At 47.3% G+C, this 20277-nt stretch overlaps 1 protein-coding gene across 2 annotated transcripts in view; it reads left to right on the forward strand.

Annotated features, from left to right (window-relative positions):
- The window catches only part of B3GNT2 (UDP-GlcNAc:betaGal beta-1,3-N-acetylglucosaminyltransferase 2), a 60648-nt gene that overhangs the window by 18698 nt on the left and 21673 nt on the right, over positions 1-20277 (forward strand). Inside the window, exon 1 of one of the 2 annotated variants that reach the window (XM_027555600.1) lies at positions 9422-9677. The exons of the other annotated variant lie outside the window; for it this stretch is intronic. The gene's annotated coding sequence lies outside the window, so the exon portion shown is untranslated. Of the gene's footprint in view, positions 1-9421; positions 9678-20277 lie in introns of those variants that run through there. 2 annotated transcript variants of the gene reach the window in all.

Consider the following 20277-nt stretch of genomic DNA (forward strand, 5'->3'; position numbering starts at 1 on the left):
TTATTTGCCTCCTTATCCCCAAGGCAATAAGTATTCTGACTTCTGTCACTATAGGTTAGTCTTCACGTCTTCTTGTACTTCATGTATATATATTCTTTGGTGTATGACTTCTTTCATTCAACATGAAAGATGTGGTTTTGAGATTCACCCACATTGTTGCATGTATCTTGCTTCCCTTTTAGAGACTATCCGTGGGGTCCATTGGGCTTCCCTCGTGGCTCAGATGGTAAAGAATCTGCCTACAATGTGGGACACCCAGGTTCCGGAAGATCACTTGGAGAAGGGAATGGCAACCCACTCCAGTATTCTTGCCTGGAGAATCCCATGGACAGAGGAGTCTTGTGGGCTACAGTCCATGGGGTTGCAAAGAGTTCGACACAACTGCGTGACTAATGCTTTCACTTTTTACATGGCATCCACTGCTCTTGGATTTCTCTATCATGTTTAAGGAGGAGATCCTACCCATACTGGTGGTGGTTTTATTGTGAGACAGTTTGCCAAGTGAGTTTCGTAAGTCACTGGTTCCTGAAGACCAAGCAGGTGGTTTCTTCCAGGGACAGTCAATTAATCTTTCCATGCTATGTGGAGATAATGACAGCTGATGTCTGAATTCTTTGAAGTGAGAACAGACAACAACTCCTTCTGTGGGCTCCCAGGACAAAGGTTGATAATTCCCAGGATTCTATACCAAGATACTACCTGAATTTCGACCTAGTGAGTCGTGACCTTATTACCACTGCCAAGGCCATGGGAAAAATGAACATTTATTAAGCATCATGTGCCTAAAGGCACTTGGTCATAAGTGACCTTAACTTCCCTTCCTGGGAACTCTTTGAGATAGGTCTTACTATACTCACGAGGATGCACAGGTCTAAATCTGAATGTAGGTCTTGAACCTGGGTTTGCAGGACTCCATATCATGAGTTTTCACCAGCAGCAGCCAAAATGTAAGTTCTTGTGTCCATTTAAGGTGGCGCCTGCATATCACCAGGGACAGTTTTGGCCATGACTGGTTTGCTGCAGGGATGGGGAGGACTCAGGGCTGGATGTACTTCCTTTCTCAGTAATGCCCACTAGAATATGCAGGTGAGTCTTCCTTTTTGAAAGTGTTCTCAGCTCTTCTTAGCCAGGCAGCTCTGACCTTTGGTAAAGGCCAGCATATCTTTGTTATGTCCCTTGGAAATCACTGTTGTGTAACAGCTGTGTTTCCAATTGAGATGGTTTCCAGACCCAGGGAAGCTTTAGAAAGGATGATGCCAGCAAAGAGGCATTAAGTCCTCTAATAAGCTTATGCCCTGATAATCGTATTAATGGCACTGTCTCATGCTTGATGCTGCAATTATGGGCCTCTCCTCTTAAATGTAATTTTGGAGTTTGATAATAATTGAGAATATGATTTTGCATTTCTCTGTAACAAGAGTTCTATTCCCTAAAGCAACACGGTGACCCTAATAGAGATGATTGTTCATGCCCTTTCAAACTGCTGACCTTATACCTCACCACAATGTCATGAACAAACTAGACTTACTCACCTGGGAATTCAGAGTTCTTCCAGCATCAGGGCTCTTGTGGGCTATGGAACAAATCCCCTGGGGATCATGACATTGGTTTCTAGCATCTGCATCCGATAAAGAGGCTTTATGTTTTTCTGCTGTTGCAAAGTCAAAGTAACCTTGGGAGAGAGGGTCTGCTTTAGGAGTCAGGTGATTTTTAACATGTGACTTAATTGTCAACATTCAAGATATTATCTCTAGTATCAGGTGTTTGGCCTCTAGAAAACTACTTCTGGGACCTTCATTTTCTCAGCTGTAAGTTCCAAGCAGTTTGGACTAGAATTCTAAGAACTTTACACTTGCCATCAGGAATTCATATTTTTAGCTATTGACAGGAGGTGGCTATTGTTTTCATGGTCCCAGGTGGAACTGATTAACAGGCTAGCAACTCACTGCTGTCTTTCTGAAGAAACCTTTGTCCAGAGCATATATGCGATCTGGGGATTTCTGCTTCTGATGCTACACATGTGTGCTTGGCTCTGTGGCATGAAGGGATCTTTTCCAGGCCTGCAGTGAAGGGAGGAGGGAGGCCCAGGACAGAGGCACCAACCAGGCCATGGGGGCTAGCCACCAAACAAGAACGCCCTCATTATGAACAGTGTCCACAGAGCTGCAGGAGTTGGCTTCCGTATAACGACGTGGGTGGAAGCCAGCCCTGGGGCTGCAGGTTTTGGATTCTTGGGCAGTTTCATGGGGCCTGTATCTGAACAGCAGATGTCTGAATGCTTCTGGGGCATGATAGGTAAGGGCAGTAAAGAGCAAAGGAGGCAGGTGTGGGAATGGCCTCAAGGCTTTTGTTTATGGACATGCAGGTGTCCTAGGCAGATGGCAGAAGGAGGGGCACCCAGGACTCTATGGTCAAAAGCCTACAGTCTGGCTGGGCAAAAATACCACGTGTGTGCTGGCACCAAAGGGCACGGGAAACTTGCTGAAGATCAACCACTGTTTCTTCACCAGGAAATGGGTGACATGAGAGACCCAAACATGAGAGGCCTAGGGCAAAGCATAGGATCCACTGTGTAGTCCCCAGGCTACCCAGCCAGCTGGAGGGAGCCTGGGACTTATGAATGACAGGGGTGATAACAGAAGCAGGGGTGCCAAGAGAGAACTCTCGACCTGGAAACTTTCTGTAGACCCATGTCAGACTGACAACTTTGCAGCCACAAAGGAATGGACATATTTGCAACTATTCTCCTCAGGATAAATGAACAGTCTGAGCCCCTTCCACCCCACCTTCTCCAGGAAGGCTCCCAGACTTCCCCCAACTCTGGTTAATTGTTCCCTTGTCTGAGCTCGGAGCTCTTCTTGTCTGCACCCTACAGTTCAGCACTTAATCAGACACAGCTGTGCATTCCTCTCTAATTGTTTTGGGTGTGTTTGTCCTGTCTCCGGGGCAAGATTACGGCTTCCTCTGGGGCAGGGACTCACAATCTTTGGGAGAGAGCTCCTGGGAGAGGTATGGGTGCTCATAAGGGGCTTCTGAAGGAGTGAAAACATTCCTACAGCACTTTGCAATTTAGAAAGTTGTCTCCTCTATTCCTTACAATTGCCCTGAAGAAGAGAGAACATGAGTAGCAGAGGTGAGGCAAGCCTGGGATTCCTGATTTACAGCCAGTGCCTCATAGGGGTTCTTTTGCTGGACAAAAAAGCCCCCAGTGGAGAAGAGGGGGAGAAGAAAGGGAGGCCTCCACAGGCCTTTCTCCCTGATGGGAATCTCGGGGAGGAGAAAGACATGAGGGGATGTGGCCCTGGCTTGCAGGGCTCCTCTGACAGGCTCCATAGAGACAACTAGGGCAACCCCACTGGACCCACTGTGTTTGCTTTCATGCCCCCCATCTCCCCCACCTTCCCCCCACCCCCGCCCCACGCCACCCAGCCCTACCCCCAGATCCTCTATGCTGCCATCAACCCACAGTGCCCTCCCGTTTCTGGAAGTTTCCCATCTTCTGAACTGGTTACTCCTTCTTCCTCACTCTCTTAAGACTTGAGCTCTGGCTCCGTGGCCTTTCACACCACGACCCTGACCCCAGTTCTTGCCAACAGCTTCCTGGATGGCTTCACTAACCGCCCAGAGGATGCACCCCAATCTCTTGACCTTATATTCTCCAGCGACTTTCTCCTCTACTCTCCCCCATCACATCCTGGCTTTGTCATCATCCTAAACTTCTCCACCTTCTGAACCACAAACCTAAGCATCCAAAACTCTGACTCCATCCCCTCTCCTTCCAGCATGACTGAGCCTTGGCCGCTTTGGTCCTTCCAGCCCATGCACTTCTGTCATTTCTCTCTGGTCACACATCATGTCAGCCCTACTTTTGCCAAGGTTCTCAATTCCTTGGCAAAAAGAATTTGCTCCTCTGCGCTAGCAGTTCCTTCACGTGAGCCTGCACCAGAGCAGACAGCTGAGCTCTGCTGGAGGAAATCACAGAGGAGGGCCAAAGGGTGCCTCACAAGTTCAAACCACCAATCTTAGGAGGGTTGCCATGCTCCTTGCCATCCAGCGGTATCTCTGGTCACCTCAGCCCTCCCACCTTCTGCACTGACAATGTCATGTTTTCCACTCTCTTCAGATCCCTCCTTGCCCTGCTCCCAACCTCCTCCCCAAACTGAGAGAAAGGTATGTGGTGGAAAGATGCATCATCATATACCAAACCTGCTGGTCCAGTTGGTCTCCAACCTCCCCGCTCCTGTTATAATAGAGGAGGCAGCCTACTGCATGAGGTCAGCCTTTCCACTCAGACTCTGTTTCACCCTCTCCCATGGGCACAGGGACCACCTTTATTCATTGTCCTTTCTCTGCTGTACCTTCATCTTCTTCTTCTCTATAAGGTCTTTCCCATCAGCATTTAAACACATTCAATTTACTCTACCTTAAAATAAACTAAAATAAACCCATTGTTGGCATAACATTCTTCCCTAGCTATTTCCATCTCTGAACCTTCACAGTCAAACCTTTGAAGATTTGCCTGTAGTTAGCCCCTTTCTCCATTTCTTCACCTCTCACTCACTTCTCAATCCACTCCAGTTTATTTCTCATCCCTTCACCCCACCAGATAATGCTTGTAAAAGTCCCAATGACACCAAGGACACTCAGTCCAGTGGATATATTCAGGTTTCACTTCCTTGGGTCTCTCATCCATTTTGAGTGTTGCTGGCTACTGCCTCTTTATGACACATTCTTTCCTTGGGCTCCATGGCCCCACTTCTGCAAACTCCTATTTTTTTTTTCCCCTGCCTCTCTGGATGCTCCTCCACCTCTGCTAGATAGTTTGCCTCTGGCCAGCCTTTAGATAGGGAAGCCCTGGTGGCTCAGCGGTAAAGAATCCACCTGCTAATGCAGGAGACGTGGGTTTGATCCCTGGGTTGGGAAGATCCCCTGGAGGAGGAAATGGCAACCCACTCCAGTATTCTTGCCTGGAAAATCCCACGGACAGAGGAGCCTGGCAGGCTACAGTCTATGGAGCTGCAAGGAGTTGCAAAGACATGACTTAACGACTGAGCATGCGCACGAGCCTTTAGATAAGGGTTTCTCAGGCTCAGTTGTAGGTCCTCTTCTGGTAGGCTCTACACATTTCCAGGATGCCATCTCACTCTTGGGACTTCACTGCCACCTCTCTAACAGCCATTACATCCCCAGCCTCTCCACAGAGAACCAGACCGTACAGCCAACCACCTACTCAACATCTCCACTTGGACATCTTATAGGCACCTCAAACCCACCTTGACCAAATGTGAACCTTTGGAAGGTTTTCTCAATCCTCCTTTCCTGAAGGTCCCCCAACTCAGAACATGGCACCACCACCCATCTGTTTGAAGAAGCAGAGACCTGGAACTTCTTGCTTCTTCCCTAGCTGAGCAGTTGCCACGTCTTGTGGTCTTGTCTGTTATCTACTTCTTTCTATTTGTTCTCCGGCAAAGACAAACAGCCCTTTGCTTTATAGCAGCAGCCCCTAAACTGTTCCTCCACAGAACTTCTCCCTCTTCCCTGCTTCTTCTTCACATCTAAGTCAGAGTGATCCCACTGAAAATGGTATAGTAGACCATGGATGATCTGTCTACCGGTCTCTGCTTACTTCTCCAGCCTCCTCCTCAACCACACCCCTTATGTAGCCTGAACCTGCCAGGAACTCTTCTCCACTCTCTTTTCCTCTTTGCCTGAGTAAATCCAGCTCACCCTTCAGAGCTCAACTCAAATGTTACCTCCTTTTGGGTTCCCCAGACAAGTGGTCCCTCCACCTTGCACTCCCTTTGACCAATATCACCACTGTAATCATACAATTGGTAGTGCATTTAATTGTTAAGTTCCTCGTTCTCCTGCTAGACTGTGAGCTCCAAAAGGGAAGTGTCTGTGTTCTGCTAGTCACACAGTGACTAGCCCTGTGTCATGCACCTGGTAGGTGGTCAGCTCATATTTGTTAAATAAATGAATAATACATATTTACCTACTCATGATGGACCCAAGCCCCAACCCTAGGGCAGAGACTGCAGCCAAATGGGCATTTAGCATTGAGTAATTTAGCGGAAGAGTGGAATTCAGCATTGAGTAATTTCCCCCAAGACACACTATAATAGTTACAGATACACTCCCAGCTGCGTTAATTAATGGCACTATGGAGAGAATGTGCTTATTTTTTAAATTTCAGGGCCTGGGCAGCTTTTGGCAGCTGCAAAGGATACTGCTTAATTTCCTGTTGGTTGCCAGCTGACACTGTAGTAGCTCCTTTACTAAAACCCCTTGGCTGACAGTCTCTGGAAATACGTTTGTGACTACTAAGAGTGGATTTAAAGGGAAGGCATATGTGTAGAAACAATATAATGATCTGATGGCAGAAAAAAATCTTCAGATGTCAGTCTTGTCCCATCACAGCCTTTAAAGATCAGAAAAGCAGCGTAGAGATATTTTTATTTAAACCATAAACATGGTTCAGTCGCTAACTTTGTGTGTCTGACTCTTTGCGACTACATGAACTGCAGAACGCCAGGCTTCCCTATCCTTCACTATCCCCTGGAGTTTGCTCAAACTCATGTGCATTGAGTTAGTGATACCATCCAGCCATTTCATCCTCTGCTGCCCTCTTCTCCTTCTGCCCTTAATCTTTCCCAGCATCAGGGTCTCTTCCAATGAGTCAGCTCTTCACATCAGATGGCCAAAGTATTGGAGTTTCAGCTTCAGCATCAGTCCTTCCAATGAATGCAGGGCTGATTTCCTTTAGGACTGACTGGTTTGATCTCCTTGCTGTCCAAGGGACTCTCAGGAGTCTTCTCCAACACCACAAAAAGCATCAATTCTTTGGTGCTCAGCCTTCTTTATGGTCTACTTCTCACATCCATACATGACTACTGGAAAAACCATAGCTTTGAGCTTTGACTATAGGCCTTTGTCAGCAAAGTGAAGTCTCTGCTTTTTAATATGCTCTCTAGGTTTGTCATAGGTTTTCTTCTATAGGTTTGTCATAGCTTTTCTTCCAAGGAGCAAGTGTCTTTTAATTTCATGGCTGCAGTCATCATCCACAGTGATTTTGGAGCCCAAGAAAATAAAATTTATCACAGTTTCCACTTTCCCCCCATCTATTTGCCATGAAGTGATGGGACTAGATGCCATGAGCTTAGTTTTTTGAATGTTAAGTTTTAAGCCTGCTTTTCCCCTCTCTTTCACTTTCATCAAGTGGCTCTTTAGTTCCAATTCAGTTTCTGCCATTAAAGCGGTATCTGCATATCTGAGGTAGTTGATATTTCTCTGGGATATCTTGATTCCAGCTTGTGAGTCATCCAGCCCAGCATTTCACATGATGTACTCTGCATAGAAGTTAAATAAACAGGGTGACAATAGACAGTCTTGACATATTTCTTTCCCAGGAACATGGACTTGGAATTAAGTATTTTGACACAGAATGAAATGCACAGGCTCATTTGTTTATTAATTTATATATTCTGTAGAGCTCTTAAAATTTTTTCTAATATCTTGAATTCTTTAAAAATGTTTTATTAGTTTTCTAAATTATGAAAGTTAATATGTGTGTTAGTGCCTCAGTCATGCCCGACTCATTTCAACCCTGTGGACTGTAGTCCACCAGGCTCCTCTCTCCATGAGATTCTCCACATAAGAAAACTGGAGTGGGTTGCCATTTCCTTCTCCAGGGGATCTTCCCCACTCAGGGATCAAACCTGGGTCTTCCACAATGAAGGCAGATTCTTTACCACCAAGGAAGCCCCATGAAAGTTAATATAACTGGAAAAAAAAAAATTCAGAGTCAGTAAGGTTATAGAACTCATCTCCCTTCCTTCTGACACCCCAACCCCACATCTGGAGTAATGGTGGTTGACTGCTCGTCTGCATGCTTCCAGATGTTTTTCTATGAATTATCAAAAGTCTGACTGTTTGGACTTTATGTCCCAGTCTTAGGAGAATCATGTGATCAACGTAAAAGCAAAAAGGACTGAAGGCTACAAATCAAAGCTTTCCCAGATCTGACTCAGAATTCCTGTTTGTGGAGGACCGCACCCATGTGGTGAGCCTCTGTGCATCCAGCAGCAACCAGGTGCCCTTTTGCTCTTGAGTTTGGATTAAGAGTAAGGGCCCACAGTTGAGCTGGCCGAGCTCAAAGGTTCTTGAAATGACTACTTTCGCAATTCCTTCACTTTCAGGTAATTTAGCTTCTGAAGGTCTCCTGAAAAATGCGCATAATTGCGGGTGTGGTGTTCTTAATTTCTTAGTCTGATTATCTAAGAGGGGTTGCTTTCTTCCTGGAGAGATAAATACCTGGGGGAGGAGGGGGCTTTCAGGTGCGCCTCTGGCCAGGCTTACCTCCCGGCGGTGTGCAAGGGGACGAGTTGCCTGCGCTGGCCCTTTCAAACCAGCGCAACCTCTCCATCCGGTCGCGCCGGGTTTATCTGGCGCCCTCAAACTTGTGTCAACAAAAACTTAGACTCACGTAAGAATGCAGTGCGCTGGCAAGCCGGCGGGGGCGCTGGATAGGAGGGTGGGTCAGTGGTCCCCGGAATTCCGGCGGGTGCTTGTGGTTAGCGCCAAGACCCCATCTTGCCGGAGGGATATGTGTCACAGTTCAGCCATTAAGGCTGCACCTAGGTGTCCGCCCTGCCCCCTGGGGCCGCGGCGCGGGTTCGAGGCCCAGCGTCTGGACATCTTGTGTTTCTGGCTTCCCGAGTCTCCCATGGGACCTGGAGGAACCACCAAAACTCCTCTCCCCACGTCCTGGGCCGCTTTCATAAAACCGAAGATCCGGTGCTGGTGCCAAGTAGGCGTCATTCGGGCACCTAAGAGATGGTGGCAGGTACTGGATGGGCAGAGAGCAATTGTCAAGTCCCCTTTTGGCCTTGTTTCTCCCTACCCCCATCTTCCATAGTGGAACCCCAAGTTCAGCCCAGGCGTTTGGGCCGCCGGGGTTCGGTCTAGGACCTGTCGCGAACTGACTCCGGCCAGAAGACACCACTGGAGTCCTCGTTCAGGCGCTTAGTTTCCCAACACCGGATGTATTACAAGAGGGGCGACAACACGAGGGATTTGGGTTAGATTGGAGTCGGAAAATAGTTCTTTTGAACTGAGAGCTGCCCTTTCCCCACTGAGGGTCTAGTTCTTGGCGGGGTTGGGGGGAGTCTCCTTCCCCCCAGCTTAAGACTGCTTTCCAGGTGAGGGCGCCGAGGTTCCCCGGAAATCAGCAGGAACGCCGAACTCCGGCTGACCGTGGGCGCGCACAGCTAGACAGGCTGGAGCTGAGCCTTACCCAAACTCTGGGCGCCGGGCCTCGGGCCGGGCGGGGCGGCGACGTGAGGGGCGGTGCCGGGCCTGATTGGTGCGTCGGGTGGGGGTGGGGCCAGGAGAGCTCCGCAGCGGCGGCGACGGAGCCGGGAGCTGGAGCCAGAGCCGGGAGCCAGGCAGCGGCTGAGGAGGCAACAAGTGCCGGCGCTGAGCCGAGGCTGGGGCCAAGCCGAGCCGAGGCGGAGCCACCCCGCCGCCGACGCCGCTGGGCTGCCCCATAGCGGGCGCCACGCATGGAGCGAGAGCGGCGGTGGTCGCCGGGCTGAGCCGCGCGGAGCGGCCGGGACGTGGATGCAGCCGCGATCTCCCGCCCCCGCCCCGCCGAGCAGGAGCTGCTCCCGGACAAGGTATGGCCGGGCGGGTGTGCACGCCTCACCTCCGCAGGCCGGCCCCGCGCCCTCCTCTCTCTGTGGTCCCCGGCTTCCCAGCCACGGGACCCTCCTCTCTCCCTCCACCATCCGCTTCCTCAAGGGTGCCGGCTTCGTACCGGCGCCCCAGCGGAGGAATCAGACTCTAGGTGTCTTCCTGCCGCATCTTGGCGTCCCCGTCCTCCCCCTCGCCCCCACCTCTCCCGCTACCTTCCTGGTCCTAGAGGAAGAGGTTAACGAAACCCGCGGTAGCGTGTCTTTCGAGCCTCTTGCCCCATTCCACTCCTCCTCTCCTAGGACTCGGGAACATCCCCCCTCCTCCCCGCTGCACCCCAACTTCCGGGGGAGCCCTTGCCGGGGTGATGCAGGCGTTGGGAAAGGGGGGCGTCAGAGGCCCTGGCGTCCTCATCTGGGTTGCACAGGTGTTTTGGGGAGGGGGCCCTGCTTGATCTCACGCTGCACCCCCGCACCCCACCCTCGTACTGCGCTGCCTCCGGTGCCGCATGGGGAGATCAGGTGTTCCGAGAGCCGCGAGCAGTCGCTCCCCACCCCCATCCACCCGCCACGGCCAACCTCTGGGTCCCTAAAGGCTGGTTTCTGTGAAACTTAGGAGAAACCTTTCGCGTTGACCTCTACAGAAATATTCCACGCCGCCGGCGTTGAATGATTAACCAGGCTACTTGACCGAAACCTGGGATGGGGGGAAGGGTGGGTGCTGCGGGAGCGGGTCTAGCCGGCCTCTGCGAACCACCTTGCGTGCGGGTGTGGGCGTGGAGGGGTGCAGACTCTGCGAAGGCCGCGACCGCAGGTCCTGGAGGCTGCCCCGCGACGCCAGGCGGACCCTTCCGGAGCCTGTATAATCGAGTCACCTTAATTTCCAGGCCACGGTATTTTCCACTCAGGGCTGGGGAGCCCCAGAACCCACTGTCTCCCCATCAAGTGAGGAGGAGCGGCCGAGATACTCAGCACGAGTGTCACGGCATGAAAGCAGATCTCTGAAAATAATGTATATATTTTAAACCTGGACTGAAGAGGAGGCTCCTTCTCCTTAAAATAGAGGGATGATTTGTCTTTTCTCCCCTGCTCTCCACCCATGGCCTCCTGAACCTCCCTAACTTCGCAGAATGGTAGTTTGGAACAATTCTACCAGTCACCTGCTGCTCTCGTTGTAGCCTTGCTGTAAAATTTCAGATTGTAAAGCCAATTGGTGAATATGGGCTTCTACTTGTTATAACAAATCCTTCCAGTGTAATGTAGCCCCGGGAGGTAAGGGGATAGTTAAAGAAGTGGCCGACAGGGCCTGGACCAACTGGAAAGGCGGAGACCCAGCCCAGCTCAGCCCTGAGGCTCTCAACCGGGAGCCGTCTCCTGGTTTCTCCCCTTGGATCTGACAGCTGACCCAGAGGGAGGGTAGGGCTGGGCCGTCACTTCTTCCCTCAGTCCTAGTTCCCTCCTGTTTCTTTTGAATTGCCGGCAGATTCTTTACCATCTGAGCCACCAGGGAAGCCACCTTTGGTGGAATTTGGGAGAGTGTCACACAGAGTCCCAGGGCTCTTAAACCAGATTAGATTTTAAGACCAGGGAAGAGTCCCACACAATTTAGCAACTAAACAACAACAGGATGATGTTTGCCAGACTCCCCTCATCATGGGGGGTTGTCAATTGCTCAGTGTTGTCTGATTCTTTGTGAGAGTCAATGGAAGCCATGGACTGCGTGTAGCCCACCAGGCTCCTCTGTCCCTGGGATTGTCCCAGCAAGAATACTGGATTGGGTTGCCATTTTCTTCTCCAAGTGATCCTCCCAACCCAGAGATCTAACTTATGTCTCCTGTGGCTTCTGCATTGGCAGACGGATTCTTTTATCACTGAGCCACTTGGGAAACCCATCATGGGGGGGGTTAAGAAATGCTTAGTAAATGGTGGTCATTGTATAATCAGTACAGAAGTTTCTCCAGGCGGCAACTTCCCCTTAACAAAAACAGTAACCATTTAGATTTGTTGGAGACTGAAATCAGCCAAATTTGGCAGATGGCAGATAGTTTTTGAAATCCAGGGAATGAGGTAATCTTTTGAGGAAAATAAGCATAATATGCTTGTAAAAGTTATAAATTTTTTTCTGGGTTTCTGATGGAGAGTTGAGTGTATATAGGTGGCTTGTAATTTTGAAGATTTCCTTGTTTTTTGCTTTTTAAAGCCCACAATTTAGATTTCTCTGAGACACTAAAGGTTTGCTAAAAATAAGAAAGTGAAACTGATAATTCATGGTTGATTTTTCATTGTACAATTTACTCAGATGTGTGGCTATTTTTTTTTTAAAGGTTACACTAGGAAATGAATGAGAATCCAAGAAAGTTAATATTATTTTGCTTTATCTCACCTGATGCATTGTTGGTATAAAACTAAGATGTTCTGGGTAGAAGTGTGTGGGACTTTTTCAGCTGATGCAGGGTTAAGCGAAAAAGTGAATTCTTTGTTTCACAAACTTTGAAACTGTAGGAGAGGAAAATTTTTTTTCCTTTCTAAGTTCTTTGGCTGATCTAATAATTAAATTGATCTCAGACAGATTAATTGGAGAAAAAAATTTCTATGTACGGGGATTAAAAACATGCAACCCAAAGCAGTGACCACAGCTTTTTCATACCTTTTCGACAAGGAAACAAATTTGTGAAGAATTGACAAAACAAAGTGGTTTGGGTTTAGGGTAACTAATCAGCAAAGGAGTAACAAGGTTTGTTTGTGCAACCTTCTCAGCCCTGAATTCCCTGTCTCTGGTGATAAGGATGCCTTCTGCCCTCCTGGTGCAGGGAGGGTACCTTCTTATGGAAGATTGATCTGCTTTCAAGGGAACAGAGGGAGTCAGAGTGTCATTATACTGGCTGGTCTCTGAAGTAACTAGGAATTAATTCAAAATAATCATTGTGTCAAACTGACATTTTTTTTTTTTTTCAAACTGACACATTTAAGGGTGGCATATTCTGTTCCCCTTCAAAACTTCAAAGTTTTAATGTTTTCTGACAATGCTGTTTTTGAGGGGTTTTCCCCCCAATCATAATTTCAGTTCAGTCGCTCAGTCATGTCCGACTCTTTGGGACCCCATGAACTGCATAATTTAGGAATGCTGAACCAGGGCTGTGAATGTATTTAAGGTGCACCCTGTTCATAACATACTGGGTCAGTGCTTTCCATTCAATATAGCTGGCCTGTTGGCTGTGCTTAGTTGCTCAGTTTCCAACTCTCCGTGACCCCATGAACTGCATCCCTCCAGACTCCTCTGTCCCAGGGATTGTCCAGGTAGAATACTGGAGTGGGTTGCCTTGCCATCTTTGTGGGTTGACTTACCCTCTTCCAGGGTATCCTCCCAACCCAGGCATCGAACCCAGGCTTAATTGGCCATATTTGACTCTACTTAGGTTTTTTTTTTTCTTTTTTTTAACAGTTTTATTAGGCAGGTTCTTAAAGACTTTAAAAATTAATACATTTAAATGGTTACTTTTAGAAATGTTGCAACTCTTGCATCTGGGATAATATTGGGTTATGTAATCTTGCAGCATGCCCAACAGTGGTGCATGAGTTACCAATGCTGGAAAATTCTCATAAAGTCCTTTTGGTCTTATTTGCAAATACTCAGGAGGAATTAAAATCATTTCAGTCAATTGCCTGGCCTTTTTGGTGTGTACAGGTTGTTAAAACATGAATTAAACTGGGCTCTGAGTTTGAAGGTTGGGTTTCCTGGCTCGCGTAACCCACGGCACCTAGTAAAGACATGCACCCAGCACGTATGGAGTCAGCTGCCCCTCACCACTTCCCCCAAGCTGGGGTAACTGTAACTAGACGCTTGCCAAACTGTCTCCAAATTGTGGGTGAATAAATTCCTCTCTCAGGAGAGGCAATTACCTCTTGACTGAAGAGGAACACGGATGTGTGGGGTAAGGCTTGGAGCAAATTGATGTAACAATTTCATCATCACCAGGTGATGAGATTTTGCTGGTCTGAACAAAGCTTTGGTGGGAAGAACTTGTTACTTGATGGAGAGTTTATTAATCGGCCATATGCGGCACAATGACTTTACTGCTGGGAAAAGTTGTTTGAGTTTTCTGTTACAACTTGCATTGAGATTTTACACTCACTGCCTTAATGCCGCTACTGTGAGTTTTATGCTCTTTGCCCACCAACTTTGTCTTCTTGCCTTGCCTTAGTTTTTGTAGCAAAATCCAAACTTCTCTTGGGGGGGCGGGGGTCAGCACTGTTGATAAAGTTACAACATATGTCTTGAAATATTTTGTGTAGTTTTATTTAGGTACTTCCATAGATAACTCTAAGGATTTTGTTACAAATTACTTTCTCTGCATCTATGAACATTCCTTTAGAGCAAGGTTTAAAATTATATTCATTCTGATGTGGCTATAGAGGGGAAATTCCCAGTAGTAAGGAAATTGATACTTTATACTTTTCATTCTGTAACATTTAAAAATAGATTTATTGTTCTAATGCCTCCACTCTGGTGGAATTAGGATGTACTTCATTTACCAAAATGTTTTGAAAAACCGACTGTCCAAGGGAGTCAATTCTAGAGTGTGGTCAGTTCTGTCGAGTGGTTGTGTGATATTTAGTGGTTAAAGAGCATGAACTTGGAGGTGGTGGTGATGTTTAGTTGCTAAGTCATGTGCAACTTTCTGGGACCCCATGGACTGTAGCCCTCCAGGCTCCTCTGTCCATGGGATTTCCCAGACAAGAATACTGGAATGGATTGCCATTTCTGTCTCCAGGGGATCTTCCCCACTCAGGGATTGAACCCATGTCTCCTGAATTGACAGATGGATTCTTTACTGCTGAGCCACCTGGGAAACCCTTAAAGTATGTAAAGTGCTCTAACATTAAGTGTGCAGCTTATGGGTGTCCACTGCTAAATCAAGAAAATTATTTCAGTAGCCTAGAAGGTCCCTGTGCCACTTTCTAGTCAGTCTCCAGCCCCTAGAGGGAACCATTATTCTGACTTACATCATCTTAGGTGTGATGCATATCATCATATGTTGGTTTTGCCTGTTCTTAAACTCCATTTTGGGAGAAGGCGATGGCACCCCACTCCAGTACTCTTGCCTGGAATATCCCATGGACGGAGGAGCCTGGTAGGCTGCCATCCGTGGGGTCGCTAAGTCTGACATGACTGAGCGACTTCACTTTCACTTTTCACTTTCATGCATTGGAGAAGGAAATGGCAACCCACTCCAGTGTTCTTGCTTGGAGAATCCCAGGGACAGGGGAGCCTGGTGGGCTGCCGTCTCTGGGGTCACACAGAGTTGGACATGACTGAACCGACTTAGCTTAGCTAAACTCCATTTAAGTGGCATTTCCAGACTCATACAGTGTGTAGTCTTGTGAGACAGACCTGGATTTGAGTTTCATTTTTGCCACTTACTCTGATGTGATTACTGTGTGATAATTACTCTAAGCCTCAGTTTCCTCATTAGAGATATAGCGGAGATTATCTCAGATTGGCTAAGAAAATTAATTTGATGATACACCTAAGATACCTAGCACTGTGCCTGACATACAGTTTTCTTTGTCCTCCTTTTATTTCTTTAAAAAGATGGTAACTAAAGCAACTATATCGTCTGTGTTTTAATATACTGTTTCACTAAATAAAAGCTGTGTAGGTCTTCTATTGAAAGTTAGAAGCCAGATCTTTGTCGAGTCAACACTTTGCTGTTGTAGCATTCAGCTTAAATAGGACCTATTATTTGTTGATAGTTGATCACCTATCATTTTTGATATTTCCTCTGTAAGTCATAAAATAACAGTCTTTGAAATGTTCCTTTTAGAGCTGATTAGTCACCTGTGTGATGTGAGCTAAGATGCAGTGATGACAGCTGGTTCACACATGTCTATGAAACCCATGGAAGAGTTTGATTTAGATAAGAGACATCATTAAGTGCCCAGGGTATCCAGAACAATATTTTACTGCCTTATGTTTTGTAAAATAATTACTTCAGAGTGAAAGCACAGGGCCCGTTGTTAATTGCATGCTTCAGACAACCCATTTGAAACAGTTTCAAGTTTTATAGTCTTCCTTTATAAATGATATTGTGTATTCAGTGATCTAATGTTGCCAGTGTTTGTGCTTATTAAAAATATATATATACTTTGTATTTTTGGAACCGTTTTTTAAGTGTATCTTGATGGTACTATGGCATTCTTTCTTAAAGACTTTTTGTTATGTTTATTTAGGGAAGCAATCAAGATCAAGTGAAGAGAATAAAGTTAATTCCATCTCTTAATACTGTAATTGCTGTTAATTGGTTGAGATCCTTCTAGGTGCTTTTTTTCTACATCTGTATACTTGCAGAATGAGACTAGGAAAAGCCCGTTGCCAATGCTTTAGTCAAATATAAAGCAGATTGTATGGGTCTTGCTAGTGGTGCCTGGCTGAGAGGACAGAAGGTTTTGAAGGCCTGGATTCAGGTCCATCCTCACTCTGGCCCTACTTGTGTCTGGACCATGCAGTCCCCAGAGGCTCCATCATGGAGACCCCTGGCCTCCAGATTACAGTGGCCAAGGGGGAAAACCTGTCACCACCTGCCACCCAAGATCTCAAGATGATTTATAACGAAAGGGTCACTTGGTTCACTTAGCCAGCATGCAGTGAGTGAGCACTTAGTGGATGTCTAGCATGATGCTTGGCTCCTTGTGTATTCCTCAATGGGCCAGGCACAGTCCTTGCCATTAAGGAGTTAGCAATCTGGTTGGAACTCTAACCAGAAACTGGTGAAGGAGTACTCTGATAGAGAGGGGTGCAAGAAGAGTGCAGAGTTGGGGGCAGCCAAGAAAGGCTCCGGAGGAAGTTGAGTTTGGGCTTAGCCTTGATGGATGAATAAATAACTTAGGGGGAGAGAAAGGAGGGCAGAGGCAGTGGGGATCGCAGGCTTGTGGCCCTTTTTCAGGGAAGTAGCGGGTGATCCCGTGGGTTTGGAGGGCAGGGTCCTTTAGGGGAGAGGTTATAGGACACCATGCAGCCTTGATGACTGTGTGAAGAAGTGGTGCCTGGTCAGGAAGGTCATGGGGAGCCATGGAAAGTCCTTGCGGAGAGGACATAATGACATGTTATGGTCAGGCTTGCATTTATCAGGAAGATGAGCTTTAGCCAGAGAGGTGGGTGTGAGGGAGTTGTGATTGTGGGCCCAGGTCATTTCATGGTCTCCTAATGGGGCTCCCTGCTTCCTGTTTGCCCCACAACAGTCTGTTCTCAGGAAGAAGCTGGGGGCATCTTTAAAAACGGAAACTGCATTACATAACCTCTTTACTTGGAACCCTCCGGTGGCCCCAAGTCTCCCTCAGAGTAAAGCCAACACTCTCTGCCATCTGTTGGGCCCTTGGTTCAGTTCACCTCCTCTTCTAGTGTTGCAGCTGGAAGTCAATTCTGACTCCACGTTGAAACTGTTTCTTTGACTTGCTTTCCGTTGCTTTTGTTATTGTAATCATACATGATGGCCTGTCTCAGGGAATCCTGCCCTTCTGCCTGACTGTTAAGCTAAAGTGCCTTTGTTCAGAACCCTGTCCTCCTGGAGATGGCGGGAAGAAAGAAATTAACACATACCCCTGTCCGAGGCTTGCCATTCTAGAAGATATTTGCCTTTCTACTTTGTTTCCTCCCCTCCCGGCCCCCATCTCTGATCCATAAAAGAACCTGGCATCCAAACTGACAAGATGGTTATTTGAGACTTTAGTCTGCCATCTTCTTGGTCAGCCGGCTCTCTGAATAAAGTCATGTTCCTTGGCCCAACACCTCGTCTCTTGGATTTATTGGCCTTTGTAGTGGCGAGGAGAACAAGCTTGGACCTGGTGACATTAGCTCTCCCCCCACTCAAGTCTCTGCAGCCATGCTGGCCTTCGGGCTGTCCTGTCTCTGGCCTTTACATCGGCTGTCCCCTCTTCTTGGAATTGCCTTCCCTCGCTCCTGCCCCGCAACCTACTCTCTGAAAAGAGAGGCTATCTCTAACCCTTTCCTTCCTTTCCCCTGTACTGTGCCTTCTATTTCGTCTAAGCATTATCAACCTTGTGATAATCAGCCACATAACTTCATTCTTCTTGGTCTGTTTGAAACATTGCTTGGTTTAAGTAGGTGCTTGATATGTGTTGAATTAGGTCACTTCATCAGTCCTGCTGGGGGAAAACTGAGGGCCCAAACCAGGTCAGGGATGGTGCAGTATTAAAGTGTGTGTGTGTGTGAGAGAGAGATTTATTTGAAAGTGAGAAAGAAAAAGATTCTCATAGTAGATTGCTAGAGATTTGGAAGGCAGGTGTGAAGGAAGTGGGCTGCACACCCGAGTATATCTGGATGTTTCTTAGCGGGACACTGGAGGCAGTAGTGTGTGGCAGAGGGTCTGGAGGGCAGGAGTGTAAGGTGAAGGAAGACCCAGTGTAGGCTTGAGCCCAGAACTGTGGAGAGGGCCCACTTGGGGCGATGGGGTCAGGATCAGAGGCTGCCAAGATGCGCAAGAACCATTAGAGAATTGGGGATAGGAGATGGTCTTGAACTTGTGGTGGGGTAGGGGTGGTGGCCAGCAGTTTTAGGTGCTCTGGGAAGTCAGGAGAGGCTGTGGACTCTGAAGTTTCTTGAGAGTGAAGGGGATGGGAAAGTCAAGGCACAAAAAAGGGGTGTGGTGAGGCGGAGAACATTTTCCGGAAGTTGATGGAGAAGGGAAAGTGCAGCCTGTGCCTGGAGCCACTGGAGAGGGAGCACGTTGAGGTGGGGGATGAAGTGGAGATTGTCACTAATACAGGAGCCCAGGCAGCAGCAAGGGCTGTCGCAGGGGAGGGCGGTCTTGTGGGGGCTGGGGAGTGACTTACTGAAAAGGGAGACTGGTCCATGTGGAGAACTAGAAGTAGGTTTCGGTCCCTGAGCTGATATTAAGTATCTTTGTATCCATGGCAACCCACTTAGCTTGTTCCCTCCTCATCCCCACCTCCTGCATAATAGGAGAAAACCTGCGCAACCAGGCTTATGTGTGGATTGTTTGAATCCTATGCAGCCACCAATATGAAAGTGTTAACACTCCAGTAAGTTTATTTCCATGGACCATAAACTCACTAAGGCTTATAATTTGTGCTTCAGAATTCTGTTGTTGTTTATTTTCTTTGAAAAGCACTTAACATCCAAATGCTTCTTAAAGTGCTTCTTGTTTTTTTGAATCCTGATCAGGAAGTAACACAGTTGTTTTTTAAAAAAGGCAAAACAAAAACCAGCTTCATGTCTGGGTGTAGACTGTTCGGTGGGAAGCCTGGTGTTGTTTTCAGGATCAAGTCTATGTACCTAACAATGAAAGGGTCAAAGTGGGTTTGTTACAAATACCATCCTCTCTATATTATTTAACATTTGGAACTAATAACATGTATTTTACATTTTTTATTTTATGGCTAAATTTGATGCTTGTTTATAAGGAACTTAATGGAGGTTTTATTCTTTAAAGTAAATGAGATGCATCCCTTTTATTTTTCTTCTCCCTTCATGACATAAGGAGTTATTTTTCTTCAAATGAACTTAAAATATCTCTCATGAATACTCCTATTTTTAACTGACTGCTTCTCTCTTTTGAATTTTTTGAAGGTTCTGATGGGTCCTCTTTAAAAAAAAAAAAAGCCTCTTTATAATAGAAATTTTTAAACAAATGCAGATACAGAGAGTGACGTAATGAAGCCCCAGGGAGCCATCACTGGTTTCAGCAAGGTGGTCTCCCCTTTTTGGTCCCTGCCCCATAGGCGACTGAGATGCTGTGTGGGCACCACCGAGAGTGAGAGAGCAGGCTCATGTGGACCTCCAGGTGTGGGTGTGGGAGCCATCAGTGTAGAGATGGTGGAACTGGGAGTCATGGTGTAGAGATGATGGAGTTGGGAGTCATCGGTGAAGAGATGGTGGACGTTCTGGGAGTGACTGGACACCTCGAGGGAGAAAGGAGTGAGCAGAGGGTACATATGGCACTGAGAAATACCTGGATTGCTGTGTCCAAGATGTTTTCAAGGAGGTGGTGGTAATCTATGGTATATGAAGGTGACATTCACAAAGACACTTAAAATTAGGTGATTAGGTGATTGAAGAAAACAAACTTATGTTTCCCAAGGGGTAAGGGGGTGGAGGGATAAACTGAGAGATCAGGATTGACATGTACACACTGTGTGTGTGTAGTCGCTCAGTTGTGTCCGACTCTTTGCGACCCCACGGACCATAGCCTGCCAGGCTTCTCTGTCCATGGAATTCTCCAGGCAAGAATACTGGGGTGGGTTGCCATGCCCTTCTCCAGAGGATCTTCCTGACCCAGGGATTGAACCCTCATCTCCTGCATCACAGGCAGATTCTTTACCATTTGAGCTACAGGGAAATAATACACATACTACTAGAAGGAAACGGCAACCCACTCCAGTGTTCTTGCCTGGAGAATCCCAGGGATGGGGGAGCCTGGTAGGCTGCCATTTATGCGGTCGCATAGAGTCGGACACGACTGAAGCAACTGAGCAGCAGCGGCAGATACAAAATAGATAACTAATAAGGACCTACTGTGTATAGCACAGGGAGCTCTATTTGACATTC

The sequence above is a fragment of the Bos indicus x Bos taurus genome, chromosome 11, assembly GCF_003369695.1.
Source record: "Bos indicus x Bos taurus breed Angus x Brahman F1 hybrid chromosome 11, Bos_hybrid_MaternalHap_v2.0, whole genome shotgun sequence".
Classification (NCBI taxonomy): Eukaryota; Metazoa; Chordata; class Mammalia; order Artiodactyla; family Bovidae; genus Bos; species Bos indicus x Bos taurus.